Raw genomic sequence first — 23,051 nt, 5'->3', positions numbered from 1 at the left:
ACAAGAAACAAAATGGATTCAGGACAAAAACAGTGCAACACTTCACCAGCAATAACTATGGCTGCTTCTGTTCTCCTAAAGAGATGTCCACAAATGTGTGCCCAGGCATATCGCTTTTCTATTGGAGTTATGTGGCACAGTGGAGGCAAGAAACAGGTTAGGAAACGCGCTGTTTTTTTTTTTCCCCATTCACCTTTACTTTAGAGATAACACTTTTACCCTTACCTTAGAGAGTTTTCTTACTTGTTTAACAACAAACCAAATTAAGCACAATTAGTGAGAATTGCACCATTTGGCTTTCCATAGTGGACCCATCTGAGTTTGAACCAGTTGACTTCTTTTATTTGCTCTTCCCAAATGAAACATTCTACTTGATTTCAACTGAGACACACATTATACCAGTCAGTATTTAGATTTAACTGCTGACTTTGACAAGGCAAGACAAGATAAGGGCATTTGTTTCATTAGAAATTGCAGTGGGACTTTGTCAAAAACCTGCACATGCAGGTTATTGGAGTGGGTTCTGGCTCACAGCTATATTACTTTCATCTGTTATGTTACAGAGCAGGTTTGAGTTGTTGCAAACATTTTACATTTCAGCAATGTTAAGGAACAAGTTCCCAGGGACAAGATGGCTGCAAGCCATCATTTAAAATTCAGCCTCTCTTTTACAATGATTGATTTGTGAACCCTACTTATAAGCAGTGGTATCAGCCAGAACGTGACTTATCTATGGATGAAAGCACGGTGAAGTTCAAGGGTCGCCTATTTTTCAGGCAGTATTTACCAGCCAATAGATGGGGCATAAAGCAATTTGTTTTCGCGGAAGCTAAAGGTGGCTATTGTTTAACGTCTGTGGTTAACAGTGGCAAAACTTTTTTCCCCAAAGTGCAAGGTGTCAGCCTCACTGAACAGGTTTTGTCTTTACTTCACGGCTACCAGAACAAGGGCCACATTGTTTACTTGGATAATTTTTATTCCACTCCAATTCTCTTCAAAAGGTTAGAGGAGCTCAACATTAGTGCTTGTGGGACTGTGAAAGTTAACAGAAAACACATGCCAAGGGAACTGCTTCCTTCAAGATTACCTCTACACAAAGGAGATTTGCCTGTTTTAATGCGGTCTGATAACTTGATTGCCTGAGCATGGGTAGACACTAAACGTGTCAACTTTTAAGCACTATTGACACTAATTAAACAGTAGATAAAGCTATAAGTAGAGGTGGGGAAGATGAACATCGAAATGTTGAGAAGCCTGTGATAGCAGAGCGGTACAATTCAAATATGGGTGGGGTAGATTCTGTAGACCAAATGTTGGCGACATCCCATTGCTTTCGTCAATGGGTTCATTTTTTATAAGAAGGCTAACCCTACCAAAAGGGTACTCCAAAGAAGTTCATGGAGGATGTTATTACTGGGCATTTGAAAAATTGGAACCCACCCCACCGCAAACAGGGACGTCCCTCAAATAACCCCAGACCCTATTAGGCTTACTGGTCAGCACTTCTTGGGGAAACATGGAAATCCCAAACAAAAACAAGACTGCAGGGTTTGATCTGATAGAAAAAAAAATTAAGAACAGTGTTCAAACAGTTTATTACTACAAAAAAGTGTGAAATCCCAATGTGTGTTGTTCCTTGTTTAGAGTTATATCACACTTTGCACCAGTATCAAATGTAAATTCGTGGCACTGTTTACAGTTCCGGATTTTGCTTGATTTGGGTAGCCATAAGTCCTTTATCACCACTAAAGCTGTCCAGTTAACAGGGCTACAGGAGAAAAGAAGGGAGTAGATAGAAATCAGCAATTTGGACAGCAAGCAAGGGATAGTGTGATTAGGGGCGTACATGAGTTTAACAGGTTCCCTTTGCAGGGGGGAATGGGATTAAGATCAAAGTGTGTGAGGTACCCAGTACAACACAAATTAGAAATGAACACATCGAGATTAGGAAAACCGAGTACCCCACCTACAGGGCTTGTGGTTTTCGGACGTCAACAGGGATAGCCAGATTCTCGATGTCAACCTACTCACTGGCGCCGATTATCTCTGGTCCTTTCAAGAGCACAGAACAGTAAGGGGGGAGCCAAATGAGCTCATTGCCATGAATAGCACTTGGGTTGGGTTTTGTATGGGCCGCTGAAGGGATTTTGTGATGACTCGCAGGTCAATGTTAATTTTGTGGGCCACAATGTGTCACGTAATACAAATTATCAGAAATTGGAAGATAGAGCGTGAAAACTATGTGACTACAAGGCTTTAGGAATTCAAGAAGAGGATGAAGTTCACGAAGCATTGAAAGATGCGATTTTCTTTAACAGGAAAAGATATGAGGTGTTGCTCCCTTGGAAAGAAGGACATGGGCCCCTACCGAGCAATTACCTAAACAGCATGAAACAACTTAATGGGGCAACTGAAAAGGCTCAAAGACAAACCCCCTATTCTGAACGTATATGATGCCATCATCAAAAAATAAGAAGAATGTGGTATAATAGAGAAAGTGACTGAGCTGGAAACGCATGAGAAGATCCATTACCTGCCACATCACGCAGTGGTCAGAAAGGATTCCAAGACTACTAACATTGAATTGGACCATGTCATTCTGGATGAACTTCACTTGATGATGAGACTCACAGACCGGTTGACAGAAAACTTCATTTCTGAAGTAATGGAAAGGGACAGCCAGGCCGGCATTTCGAAGGGAAGAGGGGAGAAAAAAGGTGTATACCTTGATACCCTTGTCAACACTATCAAGGGTATCGAGATCTCTTTCTCCATATGCGAAAAGAAGAACCCGGATGGAAAGGGGAGTGGTTCCTATGACTGGACCAGTCTGATTGCCTCAGAAAAAGACGCTCATGGAACTTTTCACAGCCTAGCTGGAGGAGAAGGATATACTCTTCCCTGAAACAAAAGATACTGCTATTCAGCTATGGTCTGACTTCCATGACCTTTACAAGACCATCAGTGATTATAACACAAATGCTCAACAGCATCTTGATGTTTTACAAAGGGGCAAAATTTTTATTAACCTCTTTTGCTCCCTGGCTGATAAAAGAATAAAATATGGTAAGGATTGAGTAACACCTTCCATGCACATTACCCTACCACCTGCCACTCATTATTCATAGATTCACTATAATGAAGCAGTATGCCAGGCAATGTGTTGAAAACAACGATGCGAAGAGAATCTTTTTTCAGAAGTCAAATAAGTGGGATGCTGCCAGAGATCTTTCACTTTTGGAGTCACAACAACTGGCATTACAAAGCAACGACAGGGAGAAAAGAAAGTATACCAAAACAAAGGATGACTACTGGGACGAAGGCATAGTGGAAACAAGGAAAGAGGCAGAGATCACATGCTGTTTCCACTGAAACTTCAGGTGAAGATCCAGGCCCCTCCAGTGCTACTAATGATGGCCATGAGAAAGATCTAACAAAGCTGAATGTGAAGCAACTCTGGGAGAAGATCAAATCAAAGAACATTAATAGTGTGCTTCTCTGCCAAGAACTGTAATTCTTTCTCATGTTTCATGCAATACATGAATAACATTGTTTGAAAAGAAAACAAACAGCAAATCTGACAATTTTCAATTGATTGCCATCATTTGACCTTTGTGTCTCTCACATCCAAACATTGAAGTTAATAAAGGTATTAGGAAGAAAAAATAACTTAAAACTGACATGGCTCACCAACTGGAACAAATTTTTCGAGTCTTTCTTTATTACTACATGGGTAGAAACTGACTTTCCTTATAGCACTCTGGGGTTTCCCAAAGCACAATGGAACCGTGCCAGTTAACAAGACAGAATAAAAACTTAAGTGTCCCCACCTATACACTACCAAAGGTGACTTTAGTCGCCAAAACAAAAGACTGGTGATAAACCAATCACAGTTTGTCTTCTAATGGACACATTGAGTTGATTCTTGTGTTTACGTGTGCTTTGATTGCCTTTGAGTCACAAAAGACAAATTTTAACAGCAAGAGGGTAGGAAGGAAGTGTATTTTGTAATTTTTCTATCATTTTCAAACCTCGGAATTTAAATATGGTGTCCGCAAGGAGTTGTATGACACTGACGAAACTAGGGAGTTAACAGGGACGAGTTAGGCACTGATTTCAACAGTGAAGGCAACACCGATGAAGATTGTATAAACAGGGGATCTATTGATAGAGGTGAGCGGATGGAAAGTACCAATGAAAGACACAGTGAAATGTCAGCTGATGAAGAAAATTTGCTATGCGAGCGAGGGGATTGGCGAGCCACTGTGCGTGAGCCTGAAATAAAGTGGAAGGTTTGCAAAAACATTGATCCATTTGAGTCTATGTGAGTCCAAAAATTCACCCAAAGTCCAGGATTCCTTGTGGACAAAGCTGAGTTTGCACCAGTTGACTTCTCTTGTTTTTTCTTCCCCAATGAAGCATTTGGCTTGATTTTGTGTGAAACAAACAGGTACGCCAGTCAGTAATTGGATAAGACTATTGACTTTTAACCATGCTCTTGATTTTGTCTGGAGTGATACATTTCCAGACAAGATTAAGGCCATTTTGTTGCATTGGAAATTGTAGTGGAACTTTGTCAAAAGCCAGTGGATTTTGCCTCACATCCCTACCATTTTCATCCATTTCACATAATGAAAAAGGTTTGATTCATTGCAAACATTTTTACACAAATTTTAGCAATGGCGAAGAACAAATTCCCAGTGGACAAGAAGGTTACAATCTGTTATTTAACATTCGGCCTTTTTGTAACATTGTGAACCCTACTTATGAGAGGTGGTACCAGCCAAAATGTGACTGTTAAAGGATCACCTTATTTTCAGGCAGTATTTGCCAGCGAAGCCCACTGTTTGGGCCATAGTGATAAAACCAGAACAGGACCAGAAGAACAAGGGGATGTAGTAAATTTATATTACGTTGTAAATTAAGTTTAACTTTGTAAAGTTTTTAATCTGGTAATAAAAAGCGTGTCGTTGTTGTTGTCAAGCCGGCAGTAAAGAAGAAAAGGCATATTTTGCTTGCATTAATTTTCTCGCAGGTGCAAGGGCATTTGGTGCCATGGAGAAAAGTCAAAAGTAGACAAATCTATGCTAAACAGTCCTCATTGCTCATGTATTATTCTAGAAAAAGTATTTGAAAATGATCATTTCTTACTTAACAACAGATTATTTTTTTTAAAGTTCATAGTTTTAGTTTGTGAGGTTTCTTTTTGCAAGTTTGCAGTTTTTAGCAACGAAAAGTAATGAAAAGTTATCCATTGAGCAGTTTTTATTGCACTTGTATCCTTTGTGATTTAAGGCCATAGTCAACAGTCATAATATGCATGAAATACCCATAACCCTGCTGTATTTCAGGTTATTTGCCTTTTCAACATGACCAGGAGGAAGAAATCACTGAAACCTCTAGTCCTTCGTCTGAAGCAAAAGATGGTGAAAGTGACCACAACAAGTCATTTAACAGCAGCAGTGAGTTGGGACATTCCCTGCAAACTGCATGGGAAAGAAAGTAGGGAAATGTTACACCCAGTACTAGCAGTGTTCCAAACAATGACTAAGGCTCAGCGATAAGTTACCCTTTAGCTTTCAAATCTGATCTGGACTTTTGAAGAACTTAACAGGTACAAAAGTGGGAGATTAGTGTTCAATGATGAGCAAGTTCAAAGCATTGAGTGCGCCAAATGCAAAACGAAAGTTCACCTCCAAACTTCTGCTAATCAAGGTGACAATTGGAAAGCCCAAAATGCTGTTGACATAAATCGTCAAGTGGTATTTTCAGCTTGCGAAATGGGAGTTGGACGTGAGGCAATAACAGTTATGTGTGACATTTTGAACATGCCTGTACCTTGCCCGACAAATCTTGGAATGACCATTCACAAGCTCTCTGCAATGTCCATAAGGAAGCTGTAGATGAAAAACTGGCGAGAGCTAGAGCACATGTCCATGAACTGCACAGAAAAAAAAAAACCCAGACCTGGCTGTGGATGACATCATTGAAATTGCTGTTTCCTTTGGTGGCACATGGCCCAAAAGAGGATTTACTGCAACCTTTGGTGTTGGGTTTGCCATTTCTGCTGACTCTGGGCAAGTGCTGGACTATAAATTTGCTTCGAAGATTTGTGTTCAGTGCAGCAGAAAAAAATATACATCAGAAGAATCTGATGAGTTCAGAACATGGCATGCTTCCCACAGTCCTTAGTGTACTGAGAGTTACTGGATCCAGTGGGCCATGGAAAAGGATACCGCCAGGAAAATCTGGAGCAATTCACTGAGGTACAATCTGCAGTACAAGTTCATGATTTGTGCTAGGGTCAACAAACCTGCAATGGTGTCTGGGATATGTATGGTTGCTGTGAGGACTGCAACAAATGAGAAAATATAGATAAAAAGTGCAGTGAATACAAGAGTTGCATTGGTTCTGATGCTCATGACAAAGGGAAAGCTAATCATGATCTTGGAAAAACAGACTGTCCAAGGGTCACGAAACTTGACTTCATTGGACATGTCCAGAAATGATGGGCAACTGCTCTTCATGAGCTTAGAAAAAAGAATGCTGTAAATCTAAGATGGTCTTCCTTTGACATAAACCCACTGGAAGATTTCAGTTCTTTGCTTTGTAACAATTTGCGCACATTTCTCAAAACTGGCTTTTTTTGTGCTGCACAACTGTCATAATTATTTAAATATTCAACCAATTTAGCTGACATTTTTTAGTATTTATTTATCAAAGCAACAAGTTAATGAAAACATTTTAAAGAAGGACCCTTGGTTTCTGAGGTATTGTTTTTCAAAATTTTAATTTACTTTGTTTGGTTGCTATGGCAACAGGACCGTTGCACTCCCAAATCAATTATCATATTTTAGGTTTACCTTTACGTTTTATAGAAGGAGTGTTCTTAATGGACTTAAGAGATGCAATTTGGAGAAGATAGATTTTCACTAGGTATGGTGGTCTTTTCATTATTGTACACTTAATTGTACACTTAATCATCAAAAATTAAAAAGCCAAGCTGCTTCTCAAAGATGAGGACGTCTATTGTTAGTGTGGTGCTTATTACTTCAGTATCGACATGAAAGCGTACTGAAATGCGATTGACATCCTCACAAAATTTGTTATCATCCACTGGCCACATTATATTGAAAAATATATTATTGCAATATATTAAGTAGCATTTGGGTTTATGGATGCATTTGTGCATGGCTGGTCACTAAAACTACTCCTGGTTAATATGACAACATTTAGACCTCCCACAAAATCTGACCCCTCGTTAGCAGCCACCTCCCATAAGCAACCACTTATCTGACCTTTTGGGTGGTAGGTTAAAGGAGGTTTAACTTCATTTGTAAAATACGTCGCAGGGTGAACAAGTAGCCATGGAAAAAATAAACAGACAACTAAATCATTACCAACACAAGGCAACTCCAAATGACAGACATGGCCTTACTTCTGTAATGCAAGGTCTCATATTTATGTACATCCAACCAAATGCCCAGCAAGTGGTCAGACATGCCTCTACTGCAATAAACCAAATCACTTTGCTTCAGTCTGTTGTATCAAGGCCCGAAGGCAGCAGTTCCACATGGTAAAAAAAAAGCCCCTGCATCAACAATCCTCGATCCAACAGCCCCAATGTCTTTTGAACTCATTGTTTTTTAATCGATCACCATAGCTGATGTATCGCGTGAAGTATCCAGGGTTTATGGAGATGATATAGATGTCTAAAAAAAGTAGTTCCAAGTTGCATAGGAGGTCTTCTCTCTGGAATACTTTCACTGTGTCCCGCGTAGCTATTAACACACTGCCACCTTTATGCCATTGCAAGGACGGTCTCATCTGAGTACCATATAATTAGAATGAAACAATTCAATGTCTGTTCTTGTACTGTCTAAATGGGTTACCATGAAAACCATAATATCACAACGATGAGTAGCAATTTCCAATTCCAACAGGGCCGTCTTGTTAACTAAGCTTCTTGAATTAGCGTAGAAGATGGATATATCAGATCTGCAATGTTGATTTCCATAAGCCACCTTGTCACCGTGGTTCCGATGACTTACACTCGGACCTGGTGAAGATGTTAGGGAAATTGTTTTTATACAGGCTTAACCTCAGGATTTTCCCATTCAGGATGTTTTTGTATTTGTGTTGAAGCCTCCTGAATAAAATATGTTATGTTATGTTATGTTATGTTATGTTGTTATGTTATGTTATGTTATGTTATGTTATGTTATGTTATGTTATGTTATGTTATGTTATATGTTTATCTGTTGAAGTACACCTGGCACACAAAGACCACAGGACAACCAAGCTAAAAGCTAACCTTGACACTTGCACTCAAGGCAACATACTCTCAAATTAAACACCACAGCATTGTAACCATCTGCTGTACCTAATGAGGATCAAGCACCACAGGAATCTTCTACATAACAGACACCCCAGGCCCAGCCATCATTCACCTGAATGAATCGCAGGTGTCAATAATTATTTAAGAAAGTGAGTATTTCAAATATCTCCTTGTCCTACCAACAAATTATAAAGAAAATAACTCGCTGCAAAGTTGGAAAGCCGCAGGTCCAGATGGAATATCAACGAAATTGCTTAAACTTGCGGGATCTGCCCTAGTTGCTGCACTGACTACTCTCTACTCACAAAGCACAAGAGGGAGCAATGTTTAAAGCGATTGGAAATCTGTGAGGCTATGCTGAATATTCAAGAAGGACAATGAGAAAGAGAGAGGAAATTACCGCCCAATTTCCTTGTTGAGTATTCCGAGTAAGGACCTAATCGCACTAGAGAACAAGCCGTTTTTTGAGGTGTCAAAAAAAAATAAAAATCTATCATTGTGACCAAAAACCAGGTGCGATTGCATTTTTTGTCGCAACCAAATTTTGTTAACGTCGAGAAAATTTCAAAGGGACTGTCAACTACCTCTGAAGCAGGCCAAACTGATACAAATCTTGAAAAACAAAAGATGGATGTCTGTTACCTGAGAGGTGACAAACAGTGGTCTCCATGCACGAGGTTTTTCCACAAAACGTGACCAGAGGGTTATTTTGCCATCATGAATGCGGGAAAACCTGACAAATATTTTATGCCGCAGTATTCGCAATATTACACGCCGCAAGGCTTTTTTGGAATGAACTATATGTGGGCGCAAGATGGAAGGACAGCAAGTCCAGCTCCGTCAACCACGAGCTCTGACTCTTGGGCAGCTGAATCGGCAAGCGCAACAGTATCACCACCATTATCGGAAGCAGCACGTCCACTTTCTTCGACAGAAGCAAAGAAAACCAAGTATGATAACTGGACAAAACAAGAAGAAGAGCTTCTGGTGCAGTTGTGGGCAGAAAAACATGACCAACTGGACAATAGAGAAAGCAGAAAAACGTGGGTCTGGATAGCAGAGAAGATATCCACAACACTACATTCCAACAAGGCGGCCGACAAATGTATTCGCAAAATGAAACATATCATTGAACGATACAAAAAAGCCAAAGACTGGAACGAAAATCAAAGCGGCGGAAATCTTAAGAAGTCTGTATTCTAAGATGATATGGATAAAATCCTTGGTTGTTGCGACCTGGGGACCATAAGTCATGTCTCTCAATCGGGAACTGTGCCAGTAGATAATCTTTCAGTCGCTTCCATCTCCGACAACGATTCAGACAAGGCAAGGGAAAGTCCTCTGGCACCAACCGCCGCAGACAAGAGACGAGAGAAAAAGAAACCTAAGCGCTCTCGAAAAAGAAAAGCCATGGACATTGACTCTGAGGAAGATAATGACGCAACGGCCATCCGAGAGACGAGACAACAGGGGGAAAAGATTTCAGCTTTTATGGAATCAATTCAACAAACCCAGTCAGAGCAACTCACTATGATGAACCAGTTTATGGGTTCGATGCTGAAAATTCTTGAAAATCAAGCAAATAATGAAAAATAGACACTAGTTTGAACAAACGGAACATTGCACTTTATTGCAACTGTCAGCTAAACAATTTAGAGACTGATATCATTTGTTTACGTTCTAGGTTTAAAAGGACGCATTTACGGTTCTGTTTTCTGGTGATTCTTGAAATACTTAATAACATAACCGAGTAAGCAGGCCCTGACCAAAGCCACAATTAGAAGTTGTAAAACTTAATAAATCAGATCAAATAGTCCTTGAGCAGCTCTCTGATGTCTTCTCCATCTTGCATATAGTCATCATTCTGTTGATCCCCATTGTTGTCGTCATTTCAAAAATCATCATCTCAGTCGTCCCCAATTTGAGCACAATAATTATGCAGCACTGCACAGGCAACGGAAATCCTTACACAGAAAGGAAGTCGACTATCCAAACGTTTTGTAGAATTCTCCAGCGGCTTTTTAGGTGACCAAAAGCACATTCAACAGCTACCTGCCCAGATGATAGCTCCTTGTTGAACTCAATCTCCCCAAGATCACGCGTGGCTTCAGGATAAGGCTTCTGAAGCCACAGGGAAATGGGATAGGCACTGTCTCCCACCAAGTGAGGAGGAATATCTGTACCTCCTATCCTCACGGTAGGTTCTTTAAGTACATCTCCGTTTATTGCTCTTTGATAAAGGTTGCTATTGCGAAACACTCTGGCATCATGAAGGCTTCCCGGGAACCCTGCTGCAAAGTCAAGAAATACTCCATTTCTGCAACAACTGCCTGAATTATAAAATCATGTTGCTGATTTCAACTGAAGTAATCAACAGCACTGTCTTTAGGAGAAATTATTTTTATATGGGTGCCATCTATTGCGCCAACGACGTTTGGCAGCCGCGAATTATCTCTGAATGTATCTATACATCTCATTGTTTCTGCCACTGTTGCTGGGAATTTAATGTACTCAACTACATCCTGGCAAGCATCGATAACTGAGGTTGTGCCAACATTTAGAGCAGGTATTGATTCATAGGAATTACCATGTGCAAGCCGAAGCAAACCCCAAGCAAGTACCTTTTCAGGAGAGAGACAATTTCACATGACTGTGTTCGGTCTCACTAGCCTGTTGCCAAGTACAGGTAGCAGCAAGTAAAATGTATCCCTGTTCATTCGCATCAGCCGTTGAAAATAGTCCGCTGGAATTCTTCTATCGTTATAATGGATTTCAAACCAGGATTCAGCTGGTCAAGGAAGAGTCCAATGATAAGGTGCTCGCTGTCTCCTACGCCGGTTTCGTCAGCAGCAAATTCACAGCTGAATTTGCAAAGTTTGAGCTCGAACATGCCTCAGCAGCATCAGACAGCATACCATCAAGTTTACAATAGCCTACTGCTGATAGAAAAAAAACAGAAAGAAATAAATTGCCACTAGAATTCTTCGTGGCAACATAATTACGGATACGACTGATCACAAGCAGCGTGGTCTTGTTTACACTTTTTCCCACGCAATTATGCAAATCGCGCATTTGATATCACATTGATTGGCATATTTTACTTCATGGTGCGAGTACGCTTTATGAGGCAAAGGTTTTGTCTCTGGCCGATTTCACATGCAATTTGACTTGAAAATTCTGAAAACAATTTCATAATAATTATTGTCCTCTAGTGTGATTAGGCCCTAAGATGCTTGCATCGCTGATAGTAGATCATGTTTTTTGCAAGTAAATATTGTGTCATGTAAAGCAAATAAAAATTGTTAAAAAATCTAAAAAAATGTTTTTTGAAAGAAATCAACTCATCACAAATAATCAGTGGGCTTACCGTAGGGACTTTCCACTGAGTTGTTGTTAGCTCACTTGACTGAAACTTGGAGACAGGCTGTTGATAACAAATGTTTTTGTCGGTGTTGCTTTTATAGACTTCCAGAAAGCATTCAACAGTGTTTCACATAAGATCCTTATTCATAAGTTAGAACACAACTTTGGAATCTGTGGTGACGTTTTACATAGGCTGACAGACTACTTTACAGAGAGAAAGCAGCACACATTAGTTAATGGGTGGTGTCGACAGCTCTACTTAAGGTCACCTATGGAATCCTGCAGGGCTCTGTTCTTGGCCCAACTCTTTTCACATTGTATACCAGTGATCTGCCTACAGCTATCACCTCAGGTCACAAATACTTATACGCAGATGACACTATAATATATTGTGCTGGTAGTAGTGTGGATGAAGTTACAGTCAAGCTCAACAGAACTCTAATAGAGCTTGTCCAATGCTATAATAGTAACTCACTTGTCCCCCATCCCACTAAATGTGAAGCCATAATAATTGCGATCTGTCTTGGACCACTCATATTGATAAATATCGAATAAGGCCGACAAGATCCTAGGCCTAATTAAAAGGACCTGTAAAGGACTTCAAAATTTTTCTACATTGAGAACCCTGTATCTTGCCATGGTCAGATAATAGCTGGAGTATTGCAGCGTTGTGTGGTCTCCACACACATCTAGAAATGTTTTGAAGTACGAGCAAATTCAGTGAAGGGCAACTTAGTTTATTTTGAGGACCAACAATGATTATGAATGGAAGTCTTCCATCTCTTATAGAGGCTCCATTTTATGTACCGTAGTTATTCGGTTATAAGGCGCACTCGGTTATAAGACGCACCCCAAACTTAGCAATTTAATCAAGCTAAGTTCTCAGACTGAAAATAACGTGAAAATACTCGGTTATAAGACGCACCAAACAATTGAGAGTTAACAGAAGGATCTGATGAATCTGAGAACAATTATCCTTACACAACTGGCATGTGAAGTCTTTTTGTTAACGTAAACAAAAGTGAAAAAGTCACACATTTAATGATATACGTAAAAACAAAAGCTAAAAGTTCACACCTGTAATGATAATAAATGATAATACCGGGAGCAGAACAGTCCCAGTGTTGTCATGCGGCGCCGACAAGCAAAGTTTCACGGTTGCTCTGACAGTGAAAGCGAACGGCGAAAAACTCCCACCGAAAGTCATATTCAAAGGTGTTCGGCAGCTGAATATCAACACGCCGCCAAGGATGCAAATTTCAGTGCACAAGAAAGGCTGGATGGACGAAGAAGGTATGTTTTATCTCCACACTGTTTATTCAGAGAAGGAACTTTTCGAGCGAGCGACAAAGACGATTCTCGGAATTCGAAACTGTGTTGTTGTCATGGATATCATGTTACTTAGCACGTGCTGTTAAGCACGTATGCAAATTTTCATTTGTTTGCTTTTCTCTTGAAGTCGTTTAGTATTCTAAAGGTCTCTAAAGGCAGTATTCTTTGTTTAATTCATAGGAATAAAGGAGTGGATTAGACACAATCTTCGCTACACCGCAGACCAAAAAGCTCTACTCGTCTGGGATTCGTTTCGTGGTCCCTTGACGGAGGCGTAAAAGATCTTCTGGCCAGGCGAAATGTCGACGTCGCCGTCATCCCTGGCGGACTTACACCCGTATTGCAGCCCCTTGACAAATGTATTAACAAGCCGTTTAAGAACAAGGTACGCTCTCAATATCAGGCTTGGATGGTGAACGGTCCGTTTACTTACACTCCGTCGGGGAAAAAGCGAGCGCCGAGTAAAGAACTTGTTCTACAGTGGATACACAAAGCTTGGCAAGAGATACCCGCCGATTTAGTCGCCAACTCCTTCAAGTCCTGTGGAATTTCAAACGCTATGGACGGTACCGAGGATGAAGCTGTGTGGGAAGAAGAAGGAGCTGGAGCTGATGAAACAGACGACCAGTTAGAGAACGAGTTCGACACGGACAGCGAGCAGGAAGACTAGCCGAGACTAGACGAAAAACAACAACCACCACAACGGCTCTTTTCAGAGCCACCCCGGTTCTTTTCAGAACCACCAAATCTATAAAAGTCAATGACCAACAACAAGTGTCTTTTTCTTGTGTTTTTTAAACTGTAAGTTCTTCTCAAATTGTGATCTTAAAATTTTGTTACGTGAAAATACTTGGCTATAAGACGCACCCCAATTTTAGCACTAACTTGCAACCCAAAGGGAGATTTTTCTTGAAAAAACCGTGCGCCTTATAACCGAATAACTACGGTAATGCTTTGACAGCTTACTGTCACAATGTTAACAACAAACAAGCTTATTTGAAAAAAAAGAAAAACTCTAGGACACTCAATGACTTTAATACAGTCTTGAATCCCCTCATACTACGCAACATTTTATTGGGGATGAATATTGCATGTACCACTAGTAATTTAACTGATCTCGTCATTTGTGAAGGAAACGGGTGATTTCGGATTGTACATGATTATTAGGTATGATGATTAAGTAGTTTGATATCTTATTATCTGTAAGTTAACATTTAGGACGTTTTGTCTGAATTTAATTTGATATTTTGTTTGTTTGTTTTAGTGAATGTAAATTAGTGTGTTTGTCTTTTTAATTTTATAACACGACTCCACAAGAAACAGCTTTAACTTTTATCATGTTTAAATAAAAGGCAATGCATCGTACATTCAACTTTGCCATTCAGCAACAGACCCCTAATGCCAGCAGTGATAAAACTTCCCGGAGAACAAGTCGGTGGATCTAATGAATGAATGTCCCTTAATAAGAGACAAACAACGCTTGATCAAGCAATACCCCGAGTGTTTTAATGGGGTTGGAAAGTTTCAAGGGGAATACCACATAACACTAGACCCTACAGTCCCGCCAGTGATTCACCCTCCACAGCCCACGCCCATAAGCCTAAGGGAAGATATCAAGATTGAATTACATGAAAGGGTCAAGAATGACATCATAGTTAAGATTGAAGAGGGTGAACCTACACCATGGGTAAACAGCCTGGTTTAACAACTTAACCAGAAAGGGGGGAAGGTTGAGACTCTGCCTAGACCCTAAAGACCTCAATGCAGCCATTAAATGAGAGCATCACGTTACTCCCACTCTAGAGGAGATAACGCCAAAGCTAACTGGTGCAAAAGTATTCTCAATGCTAGATGCAAAGTGTGGGTATTGGAATGTGGTGCTAGACAAAAAATCCAGTTACCTCACTACATTCAAATCCCCGTTTAGCAGGTATAGTTCAAGCACATGCCCTTTGGACTGAAAATGTCACAAGATGTCTTCCAGACCAAGATAGACCAGACATTTGAGTGCTGTGAAGGACTCGTAGGAATTGCACGATATTGCAATGATACAGGTCTCAAACTAAACCCAGACAAGTGATTCATAAAACAAGAAAAATCAGATTTTACAGTGTAGTCTATGGCCAGGATGGAATCCCACCAGACCCAAACAAAGTGTCAGCACTGAAACAAATGTCTCCTCCAACAACCTGCCAAGAACTCCAAAACTTCCTGGGCCTGGCAAACTACACGGCTTATTTCATTCCAAATTTAAACACACTGACAAACGAACAGTTCTTAGGACGCATCAGATCACTGTCAACCTTAGAAAATTGTCGCACTCAAGACATGCTACTGACTGTGAATAATACTATTCAAGGCAAGGCCCCATCCAGCTTTAATAATCTTCTAACTGAGAAGGGAACAGAGTACAACCTTCATGGAAATTTTAATCTTTCTATACCTTAAGGTATGAGCCCTGGGTAATCTTTGTATTTCAAAATCAAGTCTTTGTAGCATGAGGCATAACACAATGGTGCTATTGTTAGTGTCTTTTATGCGTGTGTGATCTTTGCTTGAAACCAACAAGCTATCTTCATTTTATCTTCTTTAGACATTTTATCAACCAATCACATCTTTTGTTGTTGGACAATGACAACAGCCTTTTTTTGCCTGAACTGTAGAATACCTGGCCACGTATTTGCATGCCATTGAATTACAATGGTTCCTTTTGTTTTTAAATGTCTCGTCCTACAAAGCGTTGAGAGATATGTAAATAAGTGGCTGGATATTTTAAAATCGCTTCAGTCAATTAATATTGTTTCTTTTTCTCGTGCAGTTTTGAAAGTGGGCGCACCATTGGGGCAGAGGTTGGGTGTCAACCGACATATGTTTTCCCTCCCACTCTGAAGAGAGTGGTGAGGGAAATCATCCCCGGCTGCCTGGTTGATAGGCCAGACCCCACCCATGATGGGGTAAGTTTAAACTTTTTGTATTGTATATTTGTAAAAAGTGATTCAAAACCCTTGTTATCCAGTGCCTACTTGACCATATGATCGTACCTTCTTTAAAAAGTTATTTTTCACCAGTCCACCCAAATGTCTAGGTAAAATTTTGACAGCACTGCTGAAAAATGGAGTGAGGATAAATTAGAATACCTTGTAACTGTAAGCATTTATAATAAATGCTATTAATTTTATGCCATTTCCAGGTATATCACATCAACATTGGGGATCTGTCTAATGCAAAGTGGCCTGCCCCCAAGCCGAGTGGCCCAAGTGGCCAAAAGAAGACAGAAAAAGGAGACAGAAAGAAGACAGAAAGGAAAAACAAAAGTACTAAGTAAATAATTACATTCCAGTGAAATCCCAATTTCTCACACCAAAAGTTGCTTCTCTTTGAATTTGCTTTACTGTAATTGTAATGTATCCCAATATAATACTATTCAAGGCAAGGCCCCATCCAGCTTTAATAATCTTCTAACTGAGAAGAGAACAGAGTACAACCTTCACAGAAATTTTCATCTTTCTGAACACTACCAGATACGGACTTAAGTCGTGGCGTTATGCTGCAGCAAAGCACTGGAACACACTACCTCGAGATATATGTTCCATGGCAGATTCAGACTTTTCGAAGAAGATTCGACAAACTGATTTTCATGTTAATACCCGTTATGTGGTGAAGCAGGCTCAAAAGCAACTTGATCTGAAAAAGCAAACCAAAACTGGAGCTCTCCTAACCAAAAAACAAACGTGTATTATAACAAGCCAAACCAGCATCAAAGCCACCTCAATCTGGAAAAACCCAAACTAAGGATTATTAAGCTCGACCATTGCAGACACTGATTGATAAAAAACAACTACATCTTGACACAAACCATCCCACTGAAATACAATAACAATAACAACACCAAACGCGATTGTAACTCTTGCTGACTGACAAGTGATGTAACGTTGTTTTATGTTTATCTCATATTTCTTGCAAAAAATCTTTGAGCCAGAAAAGTCTATCGACTGGCAAAACAGCCTTTCCTTCCAGTGGACAATCTTTTCCCCTTTTGGCCAGTTTGCCTCCTACGAGTGCATAAGCAAAATTATCACTTCCCTGGATTTCGCAGACGAGCACGCAAACCAAGTAGGATTTATGTGAAAACGTTGTCTAGTCTTCTAAGGAAACCATGAAAATCAGACGAAATGTCCAAACGTATATCTGTCAAAATGTGCCATCATCATCACAAATTCATTTGTATGAAAAGAAGTGCATTCACATCATACCAACCATGTTCATACACTAAAATGATTGTCAATAGGCAGAAATATTTGCCCATTACTGCTATTGAAGTTTATTATTGCATAAATGACAGTAAATTCCAAGCTAACAATTGTCAAAAGATGCAAATGCTTGTTAGTTGATATTATTGAATGTTACTGCTTATGCTAAAATCGTTGATGAATGTATTTTAGCGTAAATAAATGATGTTTGTTGTAAATGAAAATAGTTTCGCGCTATTGGTCTAATTATTCGCACATATGAGATTATATTTTCTACTAATGAATTGCAATTAAGGTGTATTATTGCCTGCTGCTTTGGAAGTACTTATATATGAGGTCATTTTTTTGCATCAGTATGACTCCATGATAATTTCATTTTGCCTCAGAATAGAATATTCCACGTCAATGATGTAAAAAACGCGGCCTACACTGAGCACTGTACTTATTAAATATTATTGTTATTATTGTAATTATTATAGTAAATTTTTTCAATTTCCCCAGTCTTCCCAGGTGACAATCTGCTGACCAAAGAACCTGAGCACTCTTGGGAAATAAAAAAAATGACTTTAAACTGATCAAAGGAAACGAGTTGTATATTTTTCTCAACCATGAACTTAAGTTTGTCAGTCCTTGGCAAACAGTCGTTTCAGTCATAGAATCGTGTCATAAAATCAAGCAAAGATAGCCTGGGCATTTTTGGTCCAAATTGAAAATTAATCATCTCTGAAAAATGCATGGTTACCCCCACTTTTCTTTTTGGATACCAAGAGTACTTATCAAGTTCTGTTTTTTCAGCATAGTTATAAACCACGCAAAAATATCCCTGTATTAGTAGCCACCACCCATGGGAAACCCGAGTACCCTAAGATGCGCAGCATGTGTATGCAGTAACGAATTGCGGCTGTTTCGCTCGAAAGTGAACTTGCCCGAAGAAATACAACAGGCCAATGAAACGTGGATTCCATATGATTGTTGCAATGCTGAAAAAAGGCCAGGGATCTGAACAATCCAAGCGATCTTGATGATCTTATGGAAACCATCCATAAATTAGGACTGAAATAAAGCTCAGCAATCGTAATATTGTAGGTAGAATGGAATGTGGAATCTTCCTGCAGCACGAGGGTTAAGGCCATTGTGCCACCTTTCGATGTCATTGTTCGTCCAAATGGCTTGACTGTACTCCAGTCTTTGGGCGGGAAGGTGGTGCTGAAAATCCCCATGGAGGCGATGTAGTTTACCAAATCGAACACCAGATAAACAGAAAGGTTCAAGCTTCTTCCTCACTGAGCATGCTCCACAGGGCATTGTTTCGCATCATCCAATCAGTGTGGAGCGAAACAGCATGACGGTTGCTCCTTGGCACACAAAATTCCGACCACGCATGCTGGTCGCTTCCAAAACCGTATTTCTCAAAAATTACTTGGCGGTTAACGTTTGGATTTTGAATGGATCTTCAATTGAATGCCACAAAAAGAAGCTTGAACCTTTCAGTTTATCTGGTGTTTGATTTGGAGGCCGGACAATTCTAATTTCTGGGTGAAAATCAGCTTGGTGCTGGAGCGGTCGAAAATGAGTTTCCACCCTTTTGTCCTTCTTATAACGTGTAGTAACAGTCAACGTAAAACCCACCAGATCGTTCAAATTCACCATTTTGAGCCGCAGAAACAATAATACAGAACAACTGAGGTAGGTTTACGTTTATTTTGAGCTTGGACATAGACATTACTCAATATAAAGTTTACGATATTAACACTCTTCAACATTCCCATACATTCTTTTATATTTGGAACAAGCAAACAGACATGCAGCTTGGGCTCCCTGTGGTCTTACTATGCAAATCAAAATCACAATTGATCTGAGCATGTGCAGCTCATAATATTAGTTCCAAGTTTTCACTTCACGGTAAAATTCCACACTAACAAAAGTAAATTGTTTAAATAATATTTGTTACAAATTGACATGCCAGCTATTTGCCATGAAATCACAATCACAAAGGATGCCATACAAATTAATTTAATTTATGTGTTGTTGTTGTCATTTATGCATTATTGTCATCATTCAGCAGTAAGTGCAACTGGAAACAAATTTTATCTTATCAAACATTACTGCAATACCACAGCAAGTCCCATCGCAAGTTTACTGTTATACCTCGTAGAGTTTCAAATGATATCAGGGTCCGACAAATATTTTTGACAAAACTTGTCCCTGGGCAAGTGGGAGGCAAAAAGCACTTGCCTGGCAGGAGGACCTGGTTGTCCAATATATAGCACGATGGAAGAAAGTCTAGCAAAATCAATTCCTGTAATTTGCAAAGTAAAAGAGTGAAGAAAGTACAATATTCTAATGCATTCGTACCAAAAGCAAAATTGCAGGTAGCCGCAACTTCTTTCTTTATTTGCAACAACATGTTGACTCTATGGCTTAGATAAAACATTTTTCCTTACAATGAAGGTCGCTATCTGTCGCATTAGTAGAATAAACAGACAATAAATTTCAGACTATATTTCTGTAACATTCTCATTAAAAGTCCATTGTCAATCTGCAGTGACACGGTGCTGTTTACTAATAGCTAGAACCTAAACTGGTGAAGTTTTCTTTTTCAAAATACCAACATAAGTTTTGACAATTCACTCACACAACACAGTTTCATTGATGCCGCATTCGGCATCCACCGCCAAGGAAGCTAGCCAAGGAAATTCCTGAAGCCACCTCATTTGGAATACCCTTTTGCATCTTTTGGAAGCGTACTCCTTGTCGTCATATTTTGTCTACCGTTTTGCGTTTTTTTTTGGCACTCGTGTTACCAGTAACAGGCTTTGGCAATTACTTATCCATAATCGCACGATAATGACCGAAGACCACATCGTTAAGGGAATAGTGGCCTGGCCTTTTAGCCTCTATCAGGAAAAAGTGGGTCGGAAAGTTACGAAGCACGTAAAAATGGCAATCAAAACTGATGAAACAGCACAAAGACCAGACCAACACACCGGGAACCACCATGCCCTACTCTTTGCGATTAGTGTCTGGGTTCTTTAACGTCCCACAGGGTTATGAACATTGAAGTGTTGCAAGACGGGGCCTACGGTTTATCGTCCTTATCGGAGAAGACTAGAAAGTCTAACCATTTGCAAATGTCATTACAAAGGCAGCACTTTCTTCTCAGGCCGGTTCGGCCGGGTTTGAACCCACGACCTCCCGCACGGTAGTCTGATGCTCAATCAACTGAGCTAACTAGTCGGCAGTTAATAAAAAGGTCTGTATTTTACCTTAAAATGCCTCAAGTTTTATTGCAAAAGTTAATCATTACATAGATTTAGCATATTACACCAAAAAACTCGTCAGGTAACCACCACAGCCTGGCGGGCTTCTTGGAGAAACAGAACACTTGCCCGGTAAAAGTTTCAGCTTGTCCCGAGCGTCCCGGCTCAGTATTTGTCGGACCCTGGATGTGCTGCATGTGGGTAAATCCGTAACATCTTGGAAAAACTAGGCAACTCAACGTAACGATCGCTTTTAGTTTGATTCCACAATTTTTTACTGATTTGACCATTGCAATTGCATTACGTGTAGGTCTTATAGGTTTTTTTCCAAACTAAGTTTTCATTTACCCATCGGGCGAGTCGACTTTCGGGCGAAACAACCGGATTCCCGCAGTAACAAACGCGTTTTCCAGGGCGTTTGAACCTGATGCCAAGAGCACCACATACATTAAGGTTAAGTTAACAATTGCTGCATATTTTTGAGCGAATTCACATGTACAAACCACGTGCATTTATGTTAAGAAGTAAAACTGCCCACATTTTCGAAACAGTCGGTACTATAAGAAGTTAAAAGGTATTTGAATCTCAGAGGGCGAAATACCGGCCGAGGACTGAATACTGAACCTCGAAGACTGTCGGCTCGGAACCACTAAAATCGAAAAATGCATCCAGTTACGTAAAACCATTTAAATAGCAGAAATTTCAAGAGCATTTTGTGGACGAGTTTGAAAAGGTGTCCGCAGCTCTTTTTGCTCGTGACGCGCAGAGCTATTCATTACGAACCAAAAGTGTATAATGCTTCATATTTCCGCAGCGACACAAAATTACGAACTAAAATTCAACTCACCATCACTGGAAAACAAACTTGTTCTGCATCAGCGTTAAAACGCTTCAAGCCCTGCACCCAGAAAGAAATACTCTCATAGATCATGGCAATTGGAGCTTCATTGCGCGCACAGGAATTAGAAAACCAACAATGCATTGCGACGCTACTGTTCGGGCAGGTTGAATGCCCGGGTGGGGTTGGGGGCGGGGATTCGGGCGGGGGAGGGGTGGGGTGCAATCTCGTTGCTAGCGCCCGCGCGAGATTCGGACCAGCAGCGGCCACACGTCCAAGAGAAGGTACATTATATATGGTAATCGTTATGTCCCCAACTTCTTAATAAATTGTGTTGTCCTCTCTTTGCTGTTATTGCGTTACTATACTCTGTTACTTTTTTTTATCATTTATTCTTTGTCACACATAACATTGCTGACTTTACAGTACTTTTTGTTTTGCTATGGCTTCGAGTGGTACGCTACCTAAAGAGTATACTATTTACAAATTAAAAAAAAAAAAACATTCTAAGACTTCCAATGACGGTACATACTAATTGCAATGATGCACGGTTTGTCTATCGCATTACACTTATAAGAGGACTTTACAAAAACAATCGACCTTTTTCGGAGAGAGGAGTACTTCTCAATAAAACATATAATAGACACATTTTCAAGGTATATTTTACAGAGAAACTCGTGAATGGACTTGTTTGAATAAATATAATGTATACCTGCCAACATCGATCTCACGAGGGCAATTTCTCACGCCTGACTCACAAATCTGGACGAGCTGTTCTAAAAACAATTTCATTTTATTTCAGATTTGTTATGTATTATATTTCTTTGCTCTTTATAACAATCGCAAAAGCTCTCAAATGTCTACAATCTGTTTGAAACGTATTAACGTGTTCGAAGGTCGTCGGAATATCCTCGGACATTTTCGGCAACATTCGTAAGTCTTCGGAAAATCAACGGAAATCTTCGGAGGTGGCTCGGACGTTTTCGGAAATCCCGGTTTTAACAAGACAAAAATCTCACGCATTTGACTCAGAAAAAGTTGGCAGGTATAATAACGGCGCATTATTAAATAAGACCTTGGTATAGTTCAATTTCCGTAATATTGTTGTCCTGGAATTGCAGTGATACCGAACTAGATTTCCTCTAGGGTAAGAGAGATTTGGCACGCATTCTCCTTCTTGAATCAACCAGCTCAAGACCTTTTGCATAAACAGTTTGGTACACGTATATTATTCGCAGTCTCCGCAGTATAGACAATCATCGTCCGCCTTAATACTAAATCTGAATACTGTTCTTTCTTAGTTACTATCGTTCTGTGGATTAATTTAAATTGAAACTCCTTTAATTTGGTTTCCTTGCAACTGGTTTTCAATGCCGGATTTAAAGATCTTAGTCAATACGTCAGATACGTCAGTCTAGTTGAGAGTTTTTCGCTCCAACATTTCAGGGGCACCCAACGGAACGTTTCGGTAAATTGTATCTGTTCGGAAGGACCTTCATTCCCTACAATTTTCTAAAGGGAATTTTCTCTTCGAACTTTCCTGGTATGGAAAACTTGAAGCCTAGTGTTTTCGGACTGATAAAAATGTCGTTTCGAGTACCGAAAAAAGGTCAGCTAAGATTTTCGGAAAGGAAATAACACCTAAGATTTTCGGGAAATGGACAAAGATG

At 39.9% G+C, this 23,051-nt stretch overlaps 1 long non-coding RNA gene and 1 pseudogene across 3 annotated transcripts in view; one reads left to right on the top strand and one right to left on the bottom strand.

Annotated features, from left to right (window-relative positions):
• The window catches only part of LOC146488648 (uncharacterized), a 51,814-nt gene extending 30,329 nt beyond the window's left edge, over window positions 1-21,485 (bottom strand). Inside the window, exons 1-2 of one of the 3 annotated variants that reach the window (XR_014866512.1) lie at window positions 21,391-21,479; window positions 2,581-2,901 (exon numbers count right to left, since the gene is read on the bottom strand). This is a non-coding gene — a long non-coding RNA (uncharacterized LOC146488648). Of the gene's footprint in view, window positions 1-2,580; window positions 2,902-18,991; window positions 19,583-21,390 lie in introns of those variants that run through there. The other 2 variants (XR_014866517.1, XR_014866511.1) reach the window with 2 other exon arrangements.
• On the top strand, window positions 8,838-9,934 carry LOC146488649 (uncharacterized; annotated as a pseudogene).
• Window positions 21,486-23,051: the final 1,566 nt, after the last annotated feature.

This window comes from Pavona decussata, unplaced genomic scaffold, assembly GCF_977016875.1.
Source record: "Pavona decussata unplaced genomic scaffold, jaPavDecu1.1 SCAFFOLD_9, whole genome shotgun sequence".
In the NCBI taxonomy this organism is placed as follows: domain Eukaryota; kingdom Metazoa; phylum Cnidaria; class Anthozoa; order Scleractinia; family Agariciidae; genus Pavona; species Pavona decussata.
The sequence above is the reverse complement of the archived record's forward strand: the minus strand, read 5'-3'. Positions and strand labels throughout refer to the sequence as shown.